This window comes from Heterocephalus glaber, unplaced genomic scaffold (assembly GCF_053883595.1).
Source record: "Heterocephalus glaber isolate CG9 unplaced genomic scaffold, H.glaber_assembly_v1.0 deba00001457, whole genome shotgun sequence".
Lineage (NCBI taxonomy): Eukaryota > Metazoa > Chordata > Mammalia > Rodentia > Bathyergidae > Heterocephalus > Heterocephalus glaber.
The window spans coordinates 24,329,342-24,354,884 of record NW_028258305.1 but is presented as its reverse complement, the minus strand read 5'-3'; the positions used below and the strand labels follow the sequence as shown (position 1 = coordinate 24,354,884).

Here is a 25,543-nt window from a genome sequence, read left to right as displayed (position 1 = left end):
TATTTTAAAAAAATGTCTTGATGTTTTACTTAATAATAAGTTGGTTAAGTCCTGTTCCAATAAACTAACTTTGGTTATAATTTTTATATAATCTTGGGCATAAAGTAGCCATGGATCGAAAAAGTGATTTTTCACTTGATGCTTCAAGTTTTATTTGTTTTTACAGAAATTGTGGTTACTAGGTTGAGTTTTTGACTATAAACCCAGCAGAGGGCGCCACACTCATAATTCTGTCTCAACAGCGTCTAATTGGAATAAATAACGAATAGCTATAAGCTTTCACCATATAAAAACATAAACATGTATTTACAAGTTGCCATTTGATTTTTTATAATATACTTAATATATTCATCAATTTATTAGTATAAATATATTTTATGCCTGATTTTTTAGTTCAATTTGGTATTCTTTTTTGTTTTTGCTTTAAATGTCAGTTTAATTTTTGTATTTCTGGTTTTAAGTATAGGAATATCGTCTTTTAATCCTGATCGTGAAAGTTGTATACAAAAATATTGTTCCTAAATCACTATCGTGATAGTAAACTGAAGAATATTTAAAATGAAGAAAAAATGTTTCTAATAGTCTAAAATGAACAAAGGATAGAATTACCCTTTATTTCAGAAACTTGTTTCTAGGCTAATATTATTTTTTGGTAATAGAAAAATGTTAAAATATTTTAGAGCCCACAAAACCCTGATATGTGTTTATTATAAACAATATATTTGTGATTTAGTAGAACTATTAGTCTCAAATTATTTTTTTAGTACTGGGGATCAAACTCAGGACCTTGTACTTGCAAGGCAGGCGGCAGAACCACTGAGCTAAATCCCGGCCCTATTATTAATCTCAAATTTAAAAATCAAGTAGTGATTGTATTCATTGTAAATGTTCAAAGATAAAAGTATCAGCTTCACTTCCAAAATTTGTCATGCCCTGACCAAAATGTCATGGAAAAATTTCCTTAATTTTGGAAAGTAAATAAAACTTCAAGTTTTAAAAAATTTCCTGTTATGTTAGAAAAGAAAATATTCATTATATTTATTTTTATTGTGTAGATGTGTTGTTTTAAACATTTCACTTTAACAATGAATTGTATTTTTGTGATATCCTTTTACTGATTGAATTTTTGAATGTTTTAGGAAGAAATTAAAATGATTTTCATGCAGAATTAATTATTTCTGCATGATGACTTATTGCTATATAGTATATGACCCAACCTTATTTTTATATATTTATATTTGCTGTTATGGGAAACAGTTTTCCAAAGTCGTCTTCCTTTTTTGATTATCTTTAACTAGGGAAAAGTATGTTTATTTTGTTTTTGTTTTTGTTTTGCTTTCTAGTACTTAAGAGCCTTCTTCTTTCTACAATATCAAAGCTGGTTTGTGGAGAGTATAAGCCTGCTATTGATTTATCATGCCTTGAAAGGATGCATCTAGCTACCTAGGGAAAAGTACAGGATGACATCCTTCACCTCAAGCGAGGTGCTGGCTGCTTCAGTGTTGCCTTTGACATGTTGCTCAGATACCTTGGGTAACAAGAGTGCTGTAGTTATAAGCACTGCAGCGAATTTCTTGCTTCTGTTTTCTCTGTGTGTTTCCAGCCAGTCCCCCTGACCTCTAATCAGAATAGCTTCACCATGCTATGTCTCTTCCTCTCTTTCTCCAGAGTTGTCTCTTTCCTCAAGTGAAATGAGTTTTTAAAAATAAGATTCTTCTCAGGAATTAACGGATCCAAATCCAATATAATTATTTGGTATTTATACAATCTCATCTGTGTTTGTGGGTATAATATCTTCATTTGTACATTTTTAAAAGCACATCATCCTTTGTTTGATAGCATGAATGGTGAGCTAATACTTCCCATATAATTTATTGTATATGTATATACTTCTAAAAGATAGGAGGTCAATAGCTGTTTGTACTGTTGAATTAGGATTTCTGCTAATATTGTAGCTTAAATTTGGGGAATATATTGGTAAAACCTCTTTGCTATTCTTTCAGATTTTTTTTCTCCTGACTGGGCTACATGAAAAACACATTTGTAGACTCTCTCTGGCATATATACTCTTGTATGTGGCAACAGTGATTTTTTTTCCCAACGAATGCTAGGCCCTGCCTGGACTTTTAGTACAAGCTATAGTCATTGATTCTGGGCTTTTCTTAGTGGTCTGATAGTAGTACCTGTTTCGTGATATATCCAGAATAATCTCTTATGGGCTAGTAATCAATATTACTGAAAGATTCTTATTAAAATAAAACATATTTTCACTTTTTAATGTACATTTAAGAAACCAAAGGGTAAAATCTATTATGGAATATAGATAAAATTACCAGTTTTCCAAACTTTTGTTTTCTTTTTAAATTTCACTGCTATTGTGTAATGTCTATAATATTAGTGGAATTATCAAAGTTTCAAGAATGCCAGCTCAGATTTAGCAATATTTTCTTCGTTCATATAAATATATGTGAGTAGTTATGTAAAGCCTGTGTGTATATGGCAATATGCATATATGATACATTCACAATATATGTCTACACATGTACTTTATATACACATATATACTTTACATGTATGTACACATATATACATTATGGTAAAATAGTTTAATTAAAAAATGAGAAAATTTGGGGTTTTATGTATCATCTATTGCTCTATTTTTAAACAAGTGTCATGGAAAGAGCATGAGTCATAAAATTCAGGCTTTAGCCTGCTAGTTATTGTATGATCATCAGCAATTCTTTAACGAGTCTGAACTCTATGTAAAAATTAAATAAGAAACAATAACTACTTTGTAGTATAATGAACATAAAATTAGATAATGTGAAAACAGTAACTGTAAATAATATTTGTATTATTTTTTCTTATTGGCATCATCTGCTTCATTCTTGAACTTCTTGACTATCTTTGATTTTGGAAAATAACACAAAATAGGAAGTATTTGTGGTGTGTACTATCCTGTCTTAATATTTTACATTATTTTGTCATATAAAAACACAATGTAAAGATATACAACTAAAACAATATGGCATTAGTGCAAAAGTACATACATAAATCAGTGTTTTAGTATAGTGTTCCCAAAGACTTGAAATATGTAATTTATCATATGATCAAGATGTAATTTCAGTGAGAGAAAAGGGTAGATTTTTAAAAATAATTGGTACCAAGATCACTAACTAGAAATTTTTTAAAAAGCTTATTTATTCCTCCATACTATATATCAAAATAATTTAAGAGTAATTAAATGTTTAGTTAAAAATCATAACATTCATAGATATATCAGATGAATAACTTTATTACATTGAGATGAGGAAGCTCTTCTAAGTATGACACCAAACCCCATGACTTTAGTAAATTGACTAAAGATTTAAAGACATTTTATTAAAAAAGCAGCATCAAAAAGTTGAAATACAAATGATAAAGTGGTAATTATTATTTATGACAGATACACAGTCAAACACGTATTCTCTTTATTTTGTAAAGAAAGTTTCACAAATCAGTAACAAAAAGACAGGCAATCTGCAAATCTTTAAGAAGAGGACAAAATAGCCAAAAATTAGGAACAAGTATTTCACAAAAGAAATACTAATGTTCTATAAAGATATCAAATAACTATTTTCCTAATAATCAAGGAAATGTAATTAAAACAATGAGGTAGAATTTTTGTTTGTTGTATTGGTAAAGATGAAGGAAGTGATAATGAACTATGAGGAATGGGCTTCTTTATACACTGTTGGTGGGAGAATAAATTGATTCTACTTTTTCAATCCGGCAGTCTTTCATAATTTTAATATATTTAATATATTTTTCATAATATTTATTCTAATAATTACCTTTCTAACAAAATAATGAAACTATTATATAAAGCTTTATGTAAAGGAATTGACTGCAGCACAATGAGTAACTGGAAAATATGTAAATATTTAATTTTATTTGACTGGCTAGTTATGCACAGTTTGTGTAATGGAATACTGTATAGCTGTTAAAGATCTATAAACTATATTAGGTTAAAAAATCAGTACAGTAGGCCTGATGATTTAGCTCAGTGGTGCTGCCACCTGCCTTGCAAACGCAAGGTCCCTAGTTCAATCCCTGGTACCAAAAAAAAAAAAATCAGTACAGTAAATGTGATCTTATTTCTATAAAATATGTACACCCATTAAGTATGTGAATAACTATGGTTATGCATAGATCTGTGTTGCATTATTCTGTGTTTTGTTAGGGTCATACATGATTTGTATTTTTTTCTTTATACTTTTTGGGATTGTTTGAATTTTTAAGGCACGTATTATTACTTTTATAACTAAAGAAAACAATGATACTTTCATTTTGAAAAAATACTCTTTTACTTTCAAATTATTTTTTTACTGAAAACTATCATAAAACCTGAAATTGCTTATGATAGTACTGTGAAATAAAGTAGGGATTTATTTTACCAGTCATAAAATAGAAAATATTTTAAGTTTAAGATGGTATTTTTCTCTGAGAGCTTACAGCATGTTAGATGTTAATGTGTTAGTTTCTCGATGCTTTTAAGAAATCAGAGATAAAATCATTTTATTCTTATATTAGGTCGAGGGACTAGAGAAGTTAAAGTCAGTCAGTGACAGAATGTTGGGCTTGGGACATAGTTTATAAGTTAGAAAATAAGTTTATAAGGTTGTCAGTACAGGAGGTATGGATAGTCCGCAGCCTTGAAATTAGATGGGACCTCAAAGCTGGTGGGGAGCTTGTAGTCTGCAGCATTGGTATTATGTTTGGCTCTTGGCTCTTCTTTAGAATCACAATGTACATATGGCCTTTGATTCCTACTCTATGTTAGAGAAGATTAGGTTAGGTTAGATTGGTAGACAGTAGTTTCTTTAGCCATATTTCACTGACTTCCTAGGTTCAAAGTTGTCAGGGCACTGTTTTCTTTTTACTCAGTGTTGGGCAAGCATCCCTTTAAATCATGTACAGGGTCCTTTGCATTTGTTATTTCTGTTCACCAGGGAAGGGACATTTAGGAAGTGTCTCTTTATAATCCTTTTAAAAGTATTTTAGTTTGAAGTAAGAAATCTGGGAAGTTGGAATGATTCTCTTTGATAATATAAGGTGGAGCTATTGTGAAAAAAAAATCTTAAGGTAAACCTTATAATCCTTTCTAGATTCGTAAGTTTTAATCAGAGCAAGTGAAAGGTTGCTTGTGTCTTTGTCGAAAACCTGCTAGTTTTTCCCTCCTTTAAATGTCTGAAGGGAGGTTCTTAGTTTAGCTGCCTCAAAATTTTAGCAGAGGATATGCAAAGCAACTCTTTTTTTCCCTGAGCAAATACTGTGTAGGACTCCTTTTTGTATCTTTTTAAATAGCTACCATTACTTTTTCATCCCTTACAGTATTTGTCAGGAACTTTGTAAATATTATCCAATTGAATATTCTTAATTTTACATAGGGTTGAGCAAACTGATACAACAGGATAATTTGCGTAAAGGTTTAGTAAATGATCACACAGAAATTTAGAACTATTTTACTATATTTCTTGAAGGTTATGTTTTCCCACAATGGTGAGAAATTAATTTTAAAAGCTCATGATGGGGCCGGGGATTTAGCTCAGTGGTTTCACTGACTGCTGCGCAAGCGCAAGGACCCGAGTTCAATCCCCAGTACCAAAAAAAAAAGTTCATGATGAGAATTAAAACTAAAAGTGGTAACTTGGAGGGCTAGAAAATAACTTTGGTAAGTGGAAAAGAATTCTGTGCAGTGGATTGTGTCTCAGAGGAGACTGATTAAAGGTCACTGGAAAATGGGCTCTCTAGAGTTTCTGAAAGGTAGTTGACAATCTAATGGAGTGGGGATTTGGGGAGTGAGGATAGTGGAGGAAGAATGCATTTTCTTTTAATAGTCTTAAATCAAATGTGGGTTTTAAAAAGTAGAAGTGCTACTTTTTGCGACAGTTATGCAATAGTAATAATGATTTGTGTCTTTACATAACCTTTTCTCTAAGGTGCTTCTTAAGCTTATGGCCATGGTAATATTTTAAGATCTCTTACATAAAGATAAGTCATACAAAGAGCTTAATAAAAGGATTTTCTTATCTTAGCAAGATCTTTGTTTTGATTGTGGACAGCCTTGTGAATATTTGGGCATTTGTATGGCCTGCGTGTATTGTACTATCCTTATGAATGCTTGATGTGAACAAAGTATTTGATGATTGAATGAATTTAATGTTTGTGTTAAGGTGCCTCATCTTTTTCTTATTCTTCCTTTTCACCCTTCACTCTTGACTCCTAGCTCTGAATTTGAATATTTGTGATGTATCCTGGGGAGGAAGGAAGGAATGAGGAAAAGTTTCAAATCATTCTGTGTGCCTGAGTCTGAACTGTGGATGAATTATGTATATTGTACATGCTCCACATGCTCACAATCTGCTTGTTTTAGTATGCTGAATTGGGTGAAATCTTTGCTGCAGGTAGTAAATTCATGATTTGTCTGAAGCCTTTGTCCTTCTAGGTTGTTGAAAGCCAAGCTTCTATGTCATTGCCATTTCCTGGGAGTCTTTGACAATTGACATCACTTAATTTCTGATTAAAAGGTGTGGTGGAACTCCGACTTCCTACTAAAACACATATAAAATATAATTTTTAATTGTGTGATAAGCAAAGAAAGACCAATAATATTTTGATTCATCATGTACTTTTAAATTTAAATAATTATGCACTTAATCAGAATTTAGTGGGGATTAGCTGGATTGCCATTGTGTACTATTGAGAAGTAGCTTATATTCATGAAAACCACAAGTTCTCTGCCTTGTCACTGGTTTTCTTTAAAAAAAATTAGAGTAACAAGTGTGTGAGAGGAGGAAGAGATTGATTCATGTTGTTCATATTGGTCTTTCTTAAGTCCTACAGGTGTGTAGTTTCTATTGTGCAATTTACCAGTCAATCGTGTACCATATATATTAACTATTTGCTTATCTTTTTCTCCTAAAGTAAAATTTAACCCCTTGATTACAAGGACCATGCTTTATAATTCTACAAACCTGTGGTACAGTCTCAAAGGGTGGTAAAAGTTCGTTCAGTATAAAATATGCTGGAGTATTTATTTTACCTCTTTTAATTAAGTAGCACAAAGGTAACACAATCTCCCAATTTTGTTACCATGTCCCTTCTCCCATCTCGGATCTACTGCCATCTCATATACAATGGAATCACCCAAAAAGGACTCAGGAAACAATTCTAATTGTTATATTTATCATAAGACAAATCTTCTCTGCCTTTTTACCCCCCTTGCCCTGTGATTCTCTGTTATAGATCTGAGGAACAAGCCTGTCAAGGCAGGATCTTCCCTGGATGATTTGAACCTGGGGTAGGCAGACTGGGGAGAGGGGAAGAGACTAAAGCTGACCGGGTAATTTTAGTTAGAGTGACTGTACAGCACTGTTTGCTTAGCAAAGACTCAAAAATGTCCTAGTTTGGATGATTCATACGTGTATGTTTGGAAGACAAGGGCAGAAATATTAGAAGCTTGCATTAATTACTTATAATTAGGTATACCTCCCTATCCCACAGTAGTTTCTTGTACAAGCCTGGCTCGAATATTATTTGGTATGTATATATTGATTCATTTGAATTCCTAGTCACACTCAAACAAATCCATTCATTCTGCACAGAGTATTTGTAGATGATATGTTATTCTACATAAGGGGAGGGAAATCTAGGTCTCAGTTTTATAGGCCATGAGCCACAGGCCCCCTAACAGAAACTGAATTTAGGACACATAAATGTTGGGTGTATCTAATACAATAATTGAAAAAAAGAGAATTATTGTCAAGATTTTAAAGTAAGGAAAATTCTTATAAAAACTGAGCTTTCCAGTTTCTCTTAGAGAAAGAAAATGATCTAGTGGCCTGAGTCTAAATAGCACACAGTGATAATCATTCTCTGGAGTGGGCCAGTTCTTTATTTTACCTTGACCCTTACTATTCTACTCATGAACATTTGAATTTGTGACCCCTAATACATACTATATATTTGGAAGCTTTTTTTCTTTTTAGCCCCCTTTGGTATTAGGGATTGAACCCAGGCCCTTCACACTGAGCTACATCCCCAGCCTTTTATAAATTTTTTTATTTTAATATGGTATGTGTGTGTATATATGGGCTTGCTAAGTTACTATGTTGCCTAGGTTGGGCTCAAACAGGTTGTGATTGTGATCCTCCTACCTCAGCCTCCCAGAGTGCTGGGGTTATAGCTATGCATCACCACACCCAGCTTGGAAGTATTTAAAACACCTTTGTCTTTGTATATTTTTCAGATTGTTGTCTACTTAAGAATAGTGAATTCTTATTCATTTTATTTATTAAAGCTAATTAAATAATATATTTATAAATTCTTTTGGTGATAAGTCTTTCTTAATGCTGTAGGTTAATCTTTGGGAAATTCCCATACTGTCTACACATGGCAATAGCTATTTAGAAATATTTATATCATTCTTTTTAATGAAAACTAAGCAAATACTATTTTAAATATTTTTCCATAGCCAGTATCTTTAGGAAAGCATAGTTTTGAAATTAAATTAGAGTTAAAATTATGAAATATATTTTTAAAATAAAAAACTAATATAGAACTCCAGAAGAAATTTTAAATATTTGGGAGTATATGTATGTGCATGTGTACAAATGTGTGTTTGTGTGTATATGTTAAATTTGTACGTTTTATATATAATTTATAAAATATATAGGTAAGTAACTTGATCTTCATTTGCCTCTTCTTATTTATTTATAGATTGGAAAAGAAAGAGCAATCTCAACAAGTGTTTATTAAGTACCTATTATGTGCTGTCCTGCATTTTCAGTTCTCAAATGATTTCACAACTTCGAACTACTGCAAAGGAATAAGACATTCTTTCTACACATGTTGAAGAAACTACTGTATTAAAATTGGGATAAATATTTCAGTGTCTGTTGCATTCAGGTACTTGGATGATTTCTGTGACTTGAGTGTTAACTATAACAAGCAAAAATTTTTAAAAATAATTTAAAATAACTACATTGTTTCACCCATGAATTCACCCTGCTAACCATTTTTAAGATATTGCCAAAAAAATGGCTCGATTACGTTAATGACATTAAATGAAAATTTAATATCATGAATACACTATCTTAGAACATGATTTTATTTGTATATTTTTAAAGCCCAATGTATTTTCAGTTAAAATATCTATAATTAGACCACATGTCCTTGAAGTCTTTTCAAAGGTTTCTATCCTATTCAGTCTTTTCTTTAGGTCTGCTACAAACCTTTCATCTTGAAATCTCCCTTCACTGTCATTCTGAGGATTCATTACATATCTTTTGTGTTGGATTTCATTCCTAAATCCCATAACTTTTTAAAAATCTATTCCATCATCTTATAGGATTATGCAGTACAATATCTTCTTGAGAAAATATGAGTAAATAAGTTTTTGAGACTTTGTGATACTTTGGTTGGATATAAAATGAGAATTTCAAATATTTTTCTCTTTAAAATTTTATAGCAATGTATTGTACTTTCTAGTGTTGGATTTGAGAAGTCTAATCCTATTCTACTTATTTTTTATGAAATCTGTTCTTTCTTGAACCTAATAGAAACTTCTTTTATTCTTAGTGCTCTAAAATTTTATGATTATAATATCATGATGTTCTATTTTCAGACATTGTGTTGGACATTTAATGGTGGGTACCTTCAATTTAGAAAGTAATATTTTTCACTGGGAAATTTTCTTGAAAGATTTAATTATTTCCTCCCCTCTGTTTTCACTGTTGTCTCTCATGCCTTGAATCCTGGACAGATTTTTTAAATTATCTTCTGTTTTGCATCTTTTTGACATTTTCTTTATTATCAGGGATATTTAATACCTGAAACTGTTCTTGTTCCTTTCTTACTTTTTTCCTCTATGGCATTAATTTCATATTTCTTAATCACTTCTTACCTTTTTGAAGATGTTACTGAAAGTTTTCTTTTGTCTTCCATTTAAGTCCCTGTTTCTTTCAAGTTATTTTTTTTCTGTTTATTTCCTGTGGCTTGTCTTTTATAATGGAAACTTTAATCAAATATATGGTGATCCTCAAGAATTATTTGCTATAAAACTGATTTGGAGACTACAGTGATATTCCAGCTGATTGACAACAGATTTCTATGTAATTTGGCTGGGCTGTTTCTTTGGGAACCATGTATTTGGGTGTTTCTCCTGAACTGGTTAATTTCCTAGAGAGTTAATATGTGGATTTACTCTAACACCTTTACTACTTTTATTATACATACACACACAGATATCTGCCTCACATAAATGAATATAAATACTCCATAAGTACTTTGTAGATTAATGAACTTAATATTTAAAAAGGAAACCATAATTTATTTATTTATTTATTGGTACCAGAGATATAACTCAGGACCTTGTGCTTGGAAGGAAGGCACGGTGCCACTGAGCTAAGTCCCCGGCCCAGGAAACCATAATTTAAATTAGAATATGATCTTTATTTTATAATGTGTTTACTGTACATGATAATTTACTGTAGGATTTCTTTAGATAAGCTTGTATCTTTGATGTATTTGAAATTTCACTTCACAGCTTTATTTTCTTTCAGGAATACATTCATATTTGTGTCATTTTTGCATATACACACATTCTATATTGTTCTTCTTTAGTGGGTATGTTACTCTTATTTTAAAAGAAAAAATGTGATTTTGTTATACATTGGTGATTTTTTTTCCTTGCAACACCCCCCCCCCCCGGGAGAGTACTAAGAGGCTATTCATCTACTTTTTTGGTTTAGTGCAATATATTTTAAGCAACTGGTTCCAAAATACATTCAAATAGCATGTCCTATTCCTCGTGAATTGCTTTCTTTGCTGAAATTTCCCACTCAGACCACCAGCAATCCCTTAAGTACTTTTCCTACCTGCTAATGCTAGCTTTTAAAAATCTACTTAATGTTACTCTTTTCTTTCTCTTTGTTGCCTCTGTCACTTAATATACCTCTATGCCTGCGTGATATTGTTCCTTCTCAAGGTCTTTATGCTTTTAGGATGATCTTTCCTGGTCTCTTTTACTAATGTCTTAAATGCTTTGCTTTGGTTCTGTTTCTTCATTGCAAAGAGCTTAGTGGAAGAAGGAAGTGTATATTATGGATGACTTAAAATTTTTTATATAGAATATTAATGAACACATACATGGTGGTGATTATTATATAATCAGAAAGGATCTTGACAAAAGGATCTTATGTTTCAGAAAGGATCTTGACAAAAGTTTAGAACTATTGATAGAGACAGATATACTTAAATAAAATTTATTTAGATTGTTTTATAGAGAAAGGGAAAAAGAGAGTGTTGAAATTTGGTAGTTGTTAAATTGAATAACAGGTAAATGCAAGTTCATTATTTTCTATTATTATTTTTGTATGTACTATTTTCCTCCCAAAAAATGAGGCTTAAAAATAAATCTAAGGACTGTTATTCATTCCTTTTAACCCAGCAAACCCACTGTTTGGTATCTGTCCTCGTAAGGGCCTATGTACAAAGATGTTAATTACAACATTATTTGGATTGGAAAGGAAAACAACTTGGAAGCAGTCTGACGCTACTTCCATTGCCAATGAAATTGTTGGATAAACCATGGTGTATTCATACAATGGATTATTATGTAGCAATTGAAAAGAACCAATTGAGTTGCATGAGATGTCCAAGATGTATTGTAGATAAGCTGAGTAACATGTATAATGTGACCTCATTTTTATAAAAAGAAGCTGTGAAAGCATATGTACCAAGTTATCAGTATTAGTTATTTCAGGGAAGTGGCACCTGAAGGGATAGGGTAGATGAAAAATTAACTTCTTATTTATTAGTCTTTGCATTGTTTGATTTGTTTAAAAGTTTGATTTGTTTAAAAATGTGTTACTTGTGGGTAAAGTGTAATAAAGATTTAAAAAACAAATGTAAAAATGAAATATTTTTAAAGTGAGTGTCAGTTCATCTGTGATAATAAAAACCTATTTTTAAAAATTTAAGGAGAAACATATGCATAGGGAATCAAATGATGAATTAGATCATAATTTGCCTTCAGAAAGAAAAATAAATGCATCGGTATCTTATGCCTCTGTAATATATACTAAACTCTGTCTATTTTTGAACTTCTACCAGAAATTGCTTGGTTACAATCAGAAGTAAGAATTCAGCCCCTCTGCATATTAACTAAATAGCCCCTAAATTTCTAACTGTGCCTAAAATTTAAGCTTTTAGATGTCCCATTTTCCACAAGCCACATATAACTTAAAACTGAGGTACCTAGTTAGATAAGGTTCCTTGGTTGTGATCAACAGAAACTGAGTCTGGCATACATAGGCAAAAAGCAATGTTTTGGAAGGAAGCTAAGCAGATAATAGAATTCAAATTTCACTTGACATTTGGGCATTTCACTTTGTGTTTTAGTATGCATCTAATCATATTCCCTGCTTTTAATTAAAGCATTGCACTGAAGTTTTCTAGCCAAGTCCCTTTATCATGTTGCCTTTTATGGATTAAATGTAGAGAATTTTTACATAAATTACAGTTTTTAAAGGGAAACTTATATAGCATCTATTGTTTAAGTTGTGCTTTGGTTAATGGTGAATTTGGAGTTACAATTTGTTTGATTTATTGTAAGAGGTATAATCCTTCAAATATCTCTGGATATCCTCAACTTACATATATTATTTTAGACTTGTCACCTTTGACTTTCTTTTTAATGTCGCACCAGTGCCTTTGTGTCTATTTAGTACATTTTTGTGTTTATTTTTGTTTCTGGTTTTAATAGTGAATTTCCCAGGGAGATTAATGATAAATGCTTATTAATATTAACTTATCATTGTTAAACTATTCTGTTCTTTATAATTTCTATTTTCTTAATGGGAAGGCAATGATTTTTACATTATTATGATCTTTTAAAATCTGTGGAACAAATTCCTCTAGAGATTTCTCACATGCCCATTAGAAACAATACACTAACTATGGTTTTCAAGGCAGTTATCTGTGTTTCACAATAAACTCTTTTAAGAGGTTGAATCCCATTTTTATTATAAGCTGTAATTGTTTACATTATATACATATATATATATATATATATGTTTGGTTTTTTTTAAACACAGGAGAGTTTAAAGTTTTAATTTTGAGAAACCTGGAATTCTTCCCTATGTACCAGATACAGGGAGCACTTGCACCTAAACAGGGTACACTGCACTTACTATAGAATCTGGCTCATTTTGCTCCCTTCCTTACTTTGAGGCTAAATGTTAACTGGCAATAGGGGTGAGGGTCTGGGGGGGGGGATTTTCTAACTGGCTTTCCTTCTTTCCCCTCTGTTGGGGCCAATGTTGAGGCTTGAAAATGGCAGAAACTGAGAAGAGGAAGTAGGTGCACCTGGGTTTGAGTTTTCTGCTTTGCAGCTGGGGATTTGGTTGTATATCAAGAAGTTTGAAGATTAAGCAAATAAATGAATACATTCAGGATAATGGGAGCCAAGTTTTTTAGTGGTGCTATGAATCCATACTAATATTAATAAATATATTAATTAGGAAAAATAGAAAATTCTATATTTTAGAATGCCATTTAATCACAGACAGGTACTAGGTAATTCTAGCACCTCAGCACTAGTGATATTTTTGTGAGACAATTCTTTGTTGGGGGTGCAGGGGTTGTGCTGTGCTTGGAGTGGCATCCCTGGCCTCTACCTGCTGCATAGATACCTCTCTACCTCCACCCCCTCATTGTGAAAACCAGAAGTGTCCTCAGACATTGCCAGGTGTCACCAGAGAAGAAGGGGTGCAAAATTGAGAACCAGTGGTTTAGAAGGAATGATGGAGTTAGAAAATTACTATTTGGTAAATATAAGCTGGCGAGTGCTCAAACAAGCAGGTAAAAATTAGTGACAAATAGGATATTAATCTCAAAGTAATTCACTAAATATTAACTTAATTTATAAGTATAACATATATATAATTAACTTTACAATGGAAAACCCCAGCAGATATCACCTTAACCAAGTAATAAAATTAACATCATCACAACTGAGACAAAACAGCTTGTGCATTCTAATATGATGCATTGGAACAGTATTGTTTTTGTGACGTTCTTGCCAAAAAATTATAAATTGTGAGGAGAATCAGACAAACCCCTGGTTGGGGGACATTCTACAAGGTAACTGGCCTGTACTCTTCAGAAATACCAAGATCATGGAAGACAAGGAAAGACTAAAAACTATTCCAGATTGAAGGAGACTAAAGTGGCATGATAATGAAAAAATAACATGATCATGGGTTGTATTCTGGACCCAAAAGAGACATTATTGGGACAATCAGAAGTTTGAATGTAGTTTGTGGATTAGAACGTAGTATTATTGCGTTGGTATTTATTTCCTGGTTTTGATAATTGACTAATTGCAGTTGTGTAGAAGACTCTTTATTATTTAAACACACTACTCTTTTTCCTTCTCAAGGTGTTTCAGTTGCTGTTCTCTATGTCTTTTCTCAGATCTTGAGATGGGAGACTCTATGTCATCATTTAAGACTCAGTTGTCATGTTTTGGAAAGGCTGTCCCAGACTGTCGTTCCTAAAGCACATACTTGTTAGAAGTTTCTATCACTTTATTTATTCATAACATTTATTGTTCCTGTCTTTGTGTAGTACCTGAGTTCCTCTTCTAAGGGACACTTGTAAGAGCAGAGGCCATTTTATGCTGCATCCTCAGCCTTAAAACAGTGTGTAAAACAATATATGATACTCATCAAACTTTCCATAAATATTTGACTCAGTGACTTCACCTGTGTCTGTGTTAGCCAGTTGTGTCATTTAACCAATTTGGGTGTATTAAGGTGGGCCAGGGCATATTTTCTATATTTTATGGAAGTTACTATCTTATGAAACAGAATTTTAAGACGTTAAAAGTAACAGTTGTGGGGCCAGGGATTTAGCTCAGTAGCACCGCACCTGCCTTGCAAGCACAAGGTCCTGAGTTCAATCCCTGGTACCAAAAACAAAAAGACAGTTGTGTTTAAGGATTTGTGAATTTTTGTTCCCCCCTAGAAAATGAAGCAGTTACTTTTTTTTTTGGAAATGTTTTACCTTGAATACTATTAGGTTTACAAAGGAATTGATAGTTCTAAAGTAGTAATGAACTTTTGGCTTTTTTCCAAAGACATTTCATTTTTTGAATACTACCTTTAGTATTGAGTTCTCAGAAACAGCCTTAATTGTTATTCATTAACTAGATCCTACTACTTAGAATTTTTTTTATATAAGAGGAACAGTTTATGAAGCAAAAATTTTGTTTTGCTTCATAAACTTCCTCTTAAGCAAATATAATTTGCAATCTTTGTAGACAATACTTTGTACATAATGCTCCTGGGCATGAATACTGTTTAGGGTAGGATTATTCATGGTTCATATTCTAGCTGATCATTCATTTGTTTTTATTACATGTTTGAGTGATTATTATATGCCAAGCACTAGACTAAGCATGGAAGATAGAAAGGTTACATGATCAAACTTAAAAATCACATTTGATTTTTCAATTTCCAAAGACTTAGAATTCAAAGACCTAGAATTCAAGGAATTACATATTTTATACTCAACTGAAGGTTTTTAGATGATTGATCTTGAGAATATCATTCATCTCTCTAGATATTAACTTCCTCATCTATAAAGTGAATGCACATGGACATAATAAAGTAAATGCATTTGGACTGTATATTCTTGGAGTTCCCTAAGAGATTTTTAAAATCCTTAATTGTCAGTGCTTTGTGATTTTGAATAATGTTTAAAATTTGTAAAAGTAAATCCTGGGTAACAGTTTTCTTTTTTCATGTTTCATTAATTAGTATATTGAACATGTAAATGAATATTGCCTTGGACCTGGGAATATGGCTACCTTTGCATTAAATATTGTTTCCTCAAGTTTTGCTCCAAGGTTTGAAGGGGTTTTTGAGTTTTTTTCCTTGTTATTTTTTTGTGGTGTGATGTTTTGAATCCAGGGCTTGAAGCATGCTAGCCACATGCTCTACCACTGAGCTATAGCCCCAGGTTTCAAGTTTTATTTTAAAAATTCTTTTCATTATGCTATTTTTAATGGTCTTTGACAGTTGCTTTTGTCTTTCTAAAGTTATTGAAGTTTTTTTGACATCAATCAAGGTAGTCTTTAAAATTTTTTTCATTGGCATCTTTCAATTTCAGCTGGATCTTTTAACCTTACTTTCATTGTTGATTCATTTCCCAAAGTGTTATCAACATTATTAAAAAAATTTTGGCTTTGGCTACCCAATGAAGACTTATCATGAGCATTCTTTTTTTTTTTTTTTGGTACCGGGGATCGAACTCAGGTCCTTGCGCTTGCGCAGCAGGCGGTGAAACCAGTTAGCTAAATCCCCAGCCCCTATCATGAACATTCTTTTTAAATTGTTTCCTTTAGCATTCAGTATGGATTTATACTTAATCTTGCATAATTCTTCGGCCAGGACTTTTTGAGGTTAAAGAAAGGCAGATAGCCAAGAGAACACAATAAATATAAGTAACCACATTATGTTCCAGCGGACTGAATGAAGCAGCTAGAAGTAACTTTCAGAGACTACGTCCATTTATTCTATATATCTGCTCCAACGACTATAGTCCTGTACATACAGTGGGGGCTCAAATACTTGTAGAAGGAATGAAACGAATAATCAAAATAATGGATAGCTTAAAACATTGTTGCTTATTTTTTATTTTCCTTTTGTAATACTTCCCAAATTGTAGCTCCTTTCATTTGAATTTAACTGTTTTTTTCAACACTGATAAGTTAGAACTATTTCAAGTATACAGAAAAGTACAGATAATATGAGAAACATCCATGTAGTCACTATCCAGATTTAACCAATGTCAAGATTTTACCATGTTTACTTAAACATTTTTTAAGAAGCAAAATATTTCATATTTATACTTATCTTAGAAACCCTCTTGATCTCATTTTTCTCTCATTCCTCGTTTTCCTCCTCCTTCCTCTTCTGTATCCTGTGTTTGTATTTTGTATATTTACTACTTTCATTACGTTCACTAGTTTTCCACATCTCATATGCATTTTTTAAAATTTTTTTTTTCTTTCATATGCATTATTGGGACTTTCATCATTATCCTAATATTTTAGAGAGTTGAGAGTTCCTGCTTTCTTGCTTTAGTTTGGCTGTTTAGGTCAAATACTGATATTTAATGAGGCAACTGAGGTTCAAGACACCTAGACTTACTTTTTTTCTTTTAGATTTACTATTACTAGAAGTCCATGTTCTGTAGCTTGAGATATGAGAGCTGATATAGCTCAGTGGTTACAAAAATGCATACTTAGGCCTACATCTTCAGAGTTTGAATATAGGTTCCAGCTATCTTAGTTGTGTGACCTTGAGGAAGTTGTTTAATCTCTCTAAGCCCGAGTTTTTTTGACTGTTAAATAAGGAAGATAACCATTATTCATAGGGTTGTTATGAGAACTAAATGAGATCTTCTTATAGTTTCTCCCAGGATCTGGTAGATAGCAAACTCTCATTAAATATTGGCTATTTTTGTTTGATGTTTGATTAAGTTCTTTAATAACAAACTCAAATATTTTTGTTCCTCTGTTGAATTCTATTTGGTAACTGTTTTGAGTTAATATATTTAATTTAATTACTTACAAGCCTCCTAAAACTGTTTTGCACTGAAATAAACAAGCACTAACTCAAACAATAAAAAAACCTGCAAAATATCCTAAAAGGTCAATTTGGAAAGTAGTTTCAAGATAAGTTAAATTACTGATGCTGTCCATTTTGCATAGTTCTCTGGGAGGTGATTACAAGTATTAAATGGTGGTATATATGGTCTGTTGCTTTTCACCTGTGTGATCATGTGCATAAAAGTCATAATGTTCATTGTTTCTCTGCCTGATTTCTGTTCGATTTCTCTTTGTCTCAAAATCTAATGTTAAATGAAAGCAAGAGATAGATATTTAGAGAAGGGCATTATAACCTAAAGATAATCATAATTTGCTGATAGGAAAGAAATTAAGAAATGGATCCATGGGAAATGGAAACATTTGGTTGAACTGAAATTTTAAGACCTGTCCCAGATCCATTGTTTTGTTCATTTAAATAGTAGGTAAAAATAAATAAATAAATACATAAATAAATAAATAGGTAAAATGAAGGAGCCAGATGTGGTGGCATGTGCTGATGGTCCCAGCGACTGGAGAGGCTAAGGCAGGAGGATTGCTTGAGCTCAGGAGTTCTAAGCCACCTTGGAAAACAGAGACTTCCTGTCAAAGAACACAAAAGAAAAGAAAACACCCCAAGAAGTAAAATGTTGGCTTAAAAGGAGTTAATAGTTAGAAATGTGGTGTTCAAAAAGACTTGGTTTACTATTTGGTCATGAATTGTGTAATTAATAAATTTTAGACTTCATTAAATATATATCTGGGCTGAGGATGTAGCTCAGTGGTATAGCACTTGCCTAGCCTGTGTTCAAGACCTCAGGTTCAGTCCCCAGCACTGCAAAAAAAAAAGTCTCTCTCTGTTTCTCTCTCCCTCCCTCCCTCCGTTCCTCCTTCCCTCTCTGTCTCATGGAAACTTATATACATGCACACTATACATATGTGTGTGTGTGTGTGTAATATATATATGTATATTTGTATATATTCTGGTTTATCACTGATTTGGAACCCACTACAGGATTCATAGTGATTGTTTTGGTGATGGTGATTGAATGAGGGTCTTGTGCATGCTAGGTAAATGCTCTACCACCGAGCTGCACCAGCCATAATATTTTAATGTTTTAGGCAGGATATTTAATAACCAAGCTTAGGATGATGTTGTATTAGTATGCCAGTTGGTAGGCCATTTTACTCTATGTTGGCAGGATAACTTGAATCCCAGTCAACAACCCCCATCCTCAAATCTCTGGCAAATCTATTTTAGAGTAGCCAGAAGTAACTGCATATAGAGGAATATCATGACTCTTTTCTGGTTGTTCCAAGGGAGAGAAAATATCTCCATGTATTATATCACTCCATAACACATCACCCCTAATTTAGCAGCCTAAAGCAACAAGCACATACTATCTAACAAAGTTTCTAATGGTCAAGAATGTGGCCCAGGGTATCTGAAAACGTGTGGTCAAACTATCAGCTGGGGCTGCAGTCATCTGTGCACTTGATTGAAGCTGGAAACTGTGCTTTGAAACTTACATTGTTATTGGTAAGTGTTGGTTCCTTGCTAACTGTTGGTCAGATGCTTCAGTTCCTCACCCTGTGGACCTCCCGTAGGTCTGCTCGCAAAATGGCAGCTTGATTCCATAGAGCTCAAGATGAGTGAGCGGGAAAGAAAGAGAGATTATTGAAGTTGAGTCACTCTTTTATGTCCTTATCTTAGAAGCTACATTCTCTTGGGGGCCGAGGATTTAGCTCAGTGGTGCTGCACCTGCCTTGCAACCAAAAGGTCCTGAGTTTGATCCCCAGTACTGGGAAAAGAAAAAAAAAAAACATTAGAAGTTACATTCTCTGACTTTGACCATGTGCTATTGGTCACACAGACCAACCTTGTTATCTTGCAGGGTAGAGGTGAGGGGAACCACACAAGTGTTTATATAACAGAATGCAGGGATCATTGGGACCTATCCTGGAGGCTGACTACCAAACTCCTCGTAATCACTGGTGATTATCTAGCTCCCAACCTCTTCATGATTGATATCATTGATGGTGGTTATCTAGCTATATACCAATATCTGTAAATCTCTGAAATCAAACTTGAGTTGTCTAGCATTCAGGTTAGTATAGCTAGTGGAGGGCTGGGGATTTAGCTCAGTGGTTCTGCCACCTGCCTCGCAAGTGCAAGGTCCTGAGTTTGATCCCTGGTACCCGAAAAAAAAAAATATGTAGTTAGCGGAGATAAGTTTGAGTTAAAAACAACATCCTAGGTATTATTTTTATTTTAGATATGTATCAGCGCCTCAGATAATTTGCTTTTAGGTGTGCTGCCTAAAACTGATATGCTAGAAGATTTCATCAAATAGAAGATATTTAGAGTGCTTAAAGAAAATGACTTGTTTTTAAACTTTTAAACTTTCTATAGGCCTCAAGTTTAATTCATTGCAGAGAATAATCTTGTTTCATAAGACAGACATTGAATTTTTTATGACAATATATAGTTATACATCAATCTTGCCAGTCTGATATTAGTTATTCCTTCTATTTCCAGACTATGGTGATAGTGATACAAAAGAGAATCACATGGGTAAATTAGTGGCTATACTTTCTTTGAGTCTTTTTCTTTGGCTTTTAAATTGGTCACTTTTCATTATTACTTTTATGAATTTCTAATGTAAACAGAAATTGTGTGTGTGTGTGCACGTGTATGAAATCTATAATGAAATCACAGTTTAGAGAAGGAATTATACGTTTAGAGTCTTCGATTTTGTGAAAACAATGATTCCACATTTCTTCAAGTGGCTGCCATAGAATGAAAATTGAAATCCCTGGGTGGGAAGTGTGCTAGAAATCATAGTATTCCTTTTCAAAGTATTTTGCATCCCCTTATACATATATTCAGTACTTCATTTCTAACCCCTACACACTGAATCATGCTGTGATTCATAATGCTGTGTTATGTTTTAAATTCAAATATTGTTTTTAAAGGGAAATTGCTACTAATGTTGGCTAAGCTGCACATAATAGTTTAGTAAATGGTTGTAGGTTTGATTCTTCTCATGTCAATCTAAATGTGAACTAATTTTATTCAAAATCCTTTCAAGACATGGAGTAATTGTTTCAGTTAACTAAATGCTTTACTAAATAATATCAATTTATGAAGTATAGTTGAGGTTAGGGCATTTATTATTTAAAGAAAAAACCAATAGGTACATATCTACACAATTACATGTTAATGGATCTATTTTAAATGCCCATGCGTTGGAAGAAAGAAGGAATTTAGTATCTTAACAGAATAATCAAATAAATCATTGAACATTTTCAAAAGTAATATATGTTTGATTTTTGAAAATACGATTTGTTAAAAGATTAACCTTATTGAGATATAATTTATATAAATAAAATGCACCAATTTTTATATACATTTTGATTAGTTTTGAAGTTTTTATATACATGTAATCGCTACCGCAATATCAGAAGCTGATGAACATTTCCATCATCCCCCAAAAGTTTCCTTCTGTCGTTTTCCAATCAGTCCCCACCTCTCCTCTCTGGTAATCACTAGTATACTTTCTGCCACTGTAAATTAGATTAGGCTTTTCTTAGTATAAATATATTTTTATTTGGACTCTTTTTTTCCACTTAGCACGATATTCTTCAGATTCACCATGTGTTGTGCGTATCTATTATTTATTTTTTTATTCCTGAGTATAATACTATTGGATTGTATGTATATACCCACAATTTGTGTGTTCATACTTCTGTTGATGGACATTTGGGTTGTTTCCAGTTTCAGACTGTTGTGAAGAAAACTTCTATGAACGTTAATGAACAGCTCTTTTTGTGTGGACATGTGCTTTCATTTATTTTGGGTAAATATTTAGGAGTAGAACTGCTAGGTTGTATAAGTTTAAGATATTAGCAAACTGTTCTCCAAAGTGGTTGTATTATTTAACATTGTCACCAGCAATGTATAAGTGTTCCAGTGGATTTACATTCTTGTGCATATTCAGTATTTTTTATCATCTTCTTGGCCATTCACTGGGTATATAATGTGTATTATGGTGATTTTATCCATATTCTTGATGATTATTATGTTGAGCATCCATTTATCCACATATTGGCTGTTGATTATCTTCACTTACAATGTATGTGTCAAATATTTTACCCCTTTACAACTGGATTGTCTTCCTTATTAATGAGTCATAAAAATTCATTACATATTCTGAATATAACTCCTTTGTTAGGTATTTATTGAGAATATTTCTGCCCATCTGGTGGCTGGCCTTTTTATTTTCTTAATGGTATCTTTCAAAAAGCAGAAGTTTTAAATTTTTATGAAGTCTAATTTATTAACTTGTTTTACTGTTGTTTATGCTTATGTGTACTATGTAAGAAATCTGTATACCTTAAGGTCATGAAAATTTTCTCCTGTTTCATTCTAGAAGTTTTTTGATTTGGCTCTTAGAGTTTTGGTATGCAATCATTCTGAATTAATATTTACATATGGCATAAAGTACAGGGTCAAGGTTCTTTTTTTTGGTACATGGATATTCAGTTTTCTAGTATCATTTACTGAAAAGATGATCCTTTTTATGTTAACTTTCGGTTGTATTCTCTTTGAAGATTGATTACCTATATATGTGTAGGTCTGTTTCTAGAGTTTGTATTGTTTCTTTGATCTGTTTTTTTATACTAATACCACCTCATTGTCATGATAATTGTAACTTCACAGTGAGTCTGGAAATATAAGTCCACGAAATTTATTTTTCTTTCCAAGTTGTTCAACACTGTTTTGGCTATTTTAGACTCCTATACTCCACTCAGATTTTTTTTTTTTTGGTACCAGGTATCAAACTCCAGACCTTGCGCTTGTGAGGCAGGCGGTGGAACCACTGAGCTAAATCCCTGGTCCTCCATACAGATTCTTAAATGAGCTATCAGTTACTACTAGGAAACATACTGGAATTTTTTTTTTTCTTCCTGGTACTGGGAATCCAACTCAGGACCTTGAGCTTTTGAGGCAGGCACAGCACCACTGAGCTAAATCCCCGGCCCTGGAATTTTTTTTTCTTACTAGAAGTTTGAATAGGATAGCACTAAATTTAAAGCTGAATTAGAGGAGAATTGATATCTTAATAGTATTAAGTCATCCAACTCATAAACATGAGATGGCTTTTCCTTTATGTACTATTCCTTAATTTCTCTCAGTAAAATTTTATAGTTCTTATTTTAGAGCTCTTAAAAATATTTTGTGATTCCTAAATACATTTTAAAATATTATTTAAAATTATATATACATATAGTTGTTGGGGTTTTTTTTGATACAGTTCAGGCTGGCGTTGAACTCACTGTGTAGACCAGGCTGGCCTCAAACTTGAGGCAATCCTCCTGCCTCGGCCTCCTGAGTGCTGAGATTACACGTGTGTCACCACTCCCGGGCCTAAAATTATATTTTTTTTAAAGTTTCAACTTCCAATGTTACTGTACTAAGGAAGTAAATTTAAGTACAAAGAAGCTAAAAAATTACTAGAACAAGCCTTTATTAAAAGTATATGCTGAGGGTGGGGGATTTAGCTCAGTGGCACAATGCCAGCCTGGCAAGTGTGAGGTCCTGAGTTTGATCCCTGGTACTGGAAAAAAAAAAAGTATATGCTGTTTATAAGATCTGAATACATTGATAAAATCAAACAAATTTTGCTAACTTTTATTAAATATGTAGATAATTTTTAAGACTAAATTTACCACCGTTCTATGACATATGCTTTTTAATAGATACATTATTCTTTTTTTTTTTTTTGTATTAGGGTTCGAATTCAGGGCCTTGTGCTTGCCAGGCAGGTGCTGTGCCACTGAACTACCTCCCTGGCCCCTATACATTATTCTTTGAATTTAGCAATGTCAGCTAAAAATTAAAATGAGGTTGTTGGTTACTTTTGTGATTTTTGTAATCATTAAAGTTGATATTACATTTAAATGTTACATTTAAATAAAATATTACATTTAAATAAATGATTGCTTTTAGCATTTGTAATATACTATGCAATATAACTTCCTGATTGTATTTTATCCTTCTGTAGTATCTTACTATATAAGATGTTGACCCAATCCTCCTTTCAAAATAAATGAATGTATGTAATTATGAAATGACATGCTATACATTCTGAAAGGTTGCTTTTCGGAACATGCTAGTATCTTCTATTGATAATAAATGATCTATACATATTTGAATCCATTGTAATGAAAAATCCAGTAGTTATATATTAAAGTATAATAAAACAAATAGGCAATTCTTGAAAATCATTAGTGTGGTATCTCGTAATAAAACAAACAAAACTTTGGAGATTTGAGGAAAAGGAAGCTGCCATTGTCTTCTTTGTTTTCACTCATTCCTCATTTTTCAACCTCAAATAGTGAAGTTTAAATAGATCTTTACTCTGAAGTGAATGTCTACATAAGTAAGAGCAGAGTTTCACTTAATAGCACTTAGTGCTTAAATTCTTTGCTCCTTGAGATTTAGCTCTAACATTTGAGTGACCGCAAGATTGGAGGATTGCCCTATCAGTATTTAAACTCTTGCGGTGCTGACTGGCCTTGATAGCCCATTAATGGAAACCTTTGACACAGCAAACACGGTCTGGACTCAGTTTGAATGCGTCGTGTACTTACTCTGCAACGTAAGTCAACTGTTTACAATTGTTCCTGTTTAAATTTAACGGATTGATTATTGCATTACTGTAGTCCTCTATCAGTTTGCTATGAGCACATTATTACTGCATCTTTTGCTTTAGTAAGAAATCATCTGGACAAAAACTTCACTTAAGTAATGTCTTGTGAGTGGCCTAATGTGTTGGGAGAGAATATTGAATTATTTTCATCAGAACTAATTATTACCACATCTGAGTAAGATTTAGAAATTCTATATTCAAGTACTTATATTTAAATTCCATAAAGATTATAGGTATATGGATAAAAATTGATTACACTTAGTTACCTGTTTAAAAATGGAAATATATTTATTGTTTTTCTGGGTAGCACTTTCTTACTGAGAAAATAATCCAGCAATGCAAGAATGAGAAAGCTATTGTTAAAGTTTGATGGATTTCCTTGTAGACCTTTAAATGGTTATATAAATATAATTTTAAAAACATATATTGGAGTTGGGTGTGGTTGCATATGTCTGTAATCCCAGCACTCTGGGAGGCCAAGGCAGGTGATCACAAGTTTGAGCCCAGCCTGGACAACTTAGCAACTTAGTGAGACTTATCTTAAAATGAAAAATATAAAAAGGGCTGGGATATAACTCAGTGCAGAGGGCCTGGGTGATTCAACCTCCAGTACTGGGAAAAAGAAACAAACATATGTTGGATCATACTATGTATATATTATTCTAAGTTCACTTTTTTCTTTAATTTAACAAACATATATTAAACATCTCACCACATCAACATATCAAACTTTCAGTTTGTTTAATGGTTGTTTAGTGTATTGCATTGCCAACTGTTCCTTATTGAGTTTATTAAACTCTGTCCCCATCAATGGACATTTAAATTTTCCTCAACTTTTTGATATTTAAATAGTGTTGCAATTGTACTAATTTTAGTGTTGCAAGTGTACTAATTTTTTATTGCTGTCATAAAAAGTTAGCACAATTCTAATGTCTTAAAACAACATAAACTCATCGTTATTATGTTACAGTTCTTTAAATTAGAAGTCTGACACAGGTCACCAAGTGCTAAAATCAATAATTACACAGACTGCTGCCATCTGTTCTGGAGGTCTAGAGCAGAATCCATTTTTTTCCTATTTCCAGCTTCAAGATGCTGCCCAGATTCATTGGCACATGGCAATTTCCTC

At 32.6% G+C, this 25,543-nt stretch overlaps 1 protein-coding gene across 4 annotated transcripts in view; it reads left to right on the top strand.

The window, feature by feature from the left end:
- Positions 1–25,543, top strand: part of Camkmt (calmodulin-lysine N-methyltransferase) — a 442,726-nt gene that overhangs the window by 34,459 nt on the left and 382,724 nt on the right. The gene's annotated exons all lie outside the window — the stretch shown is intronic.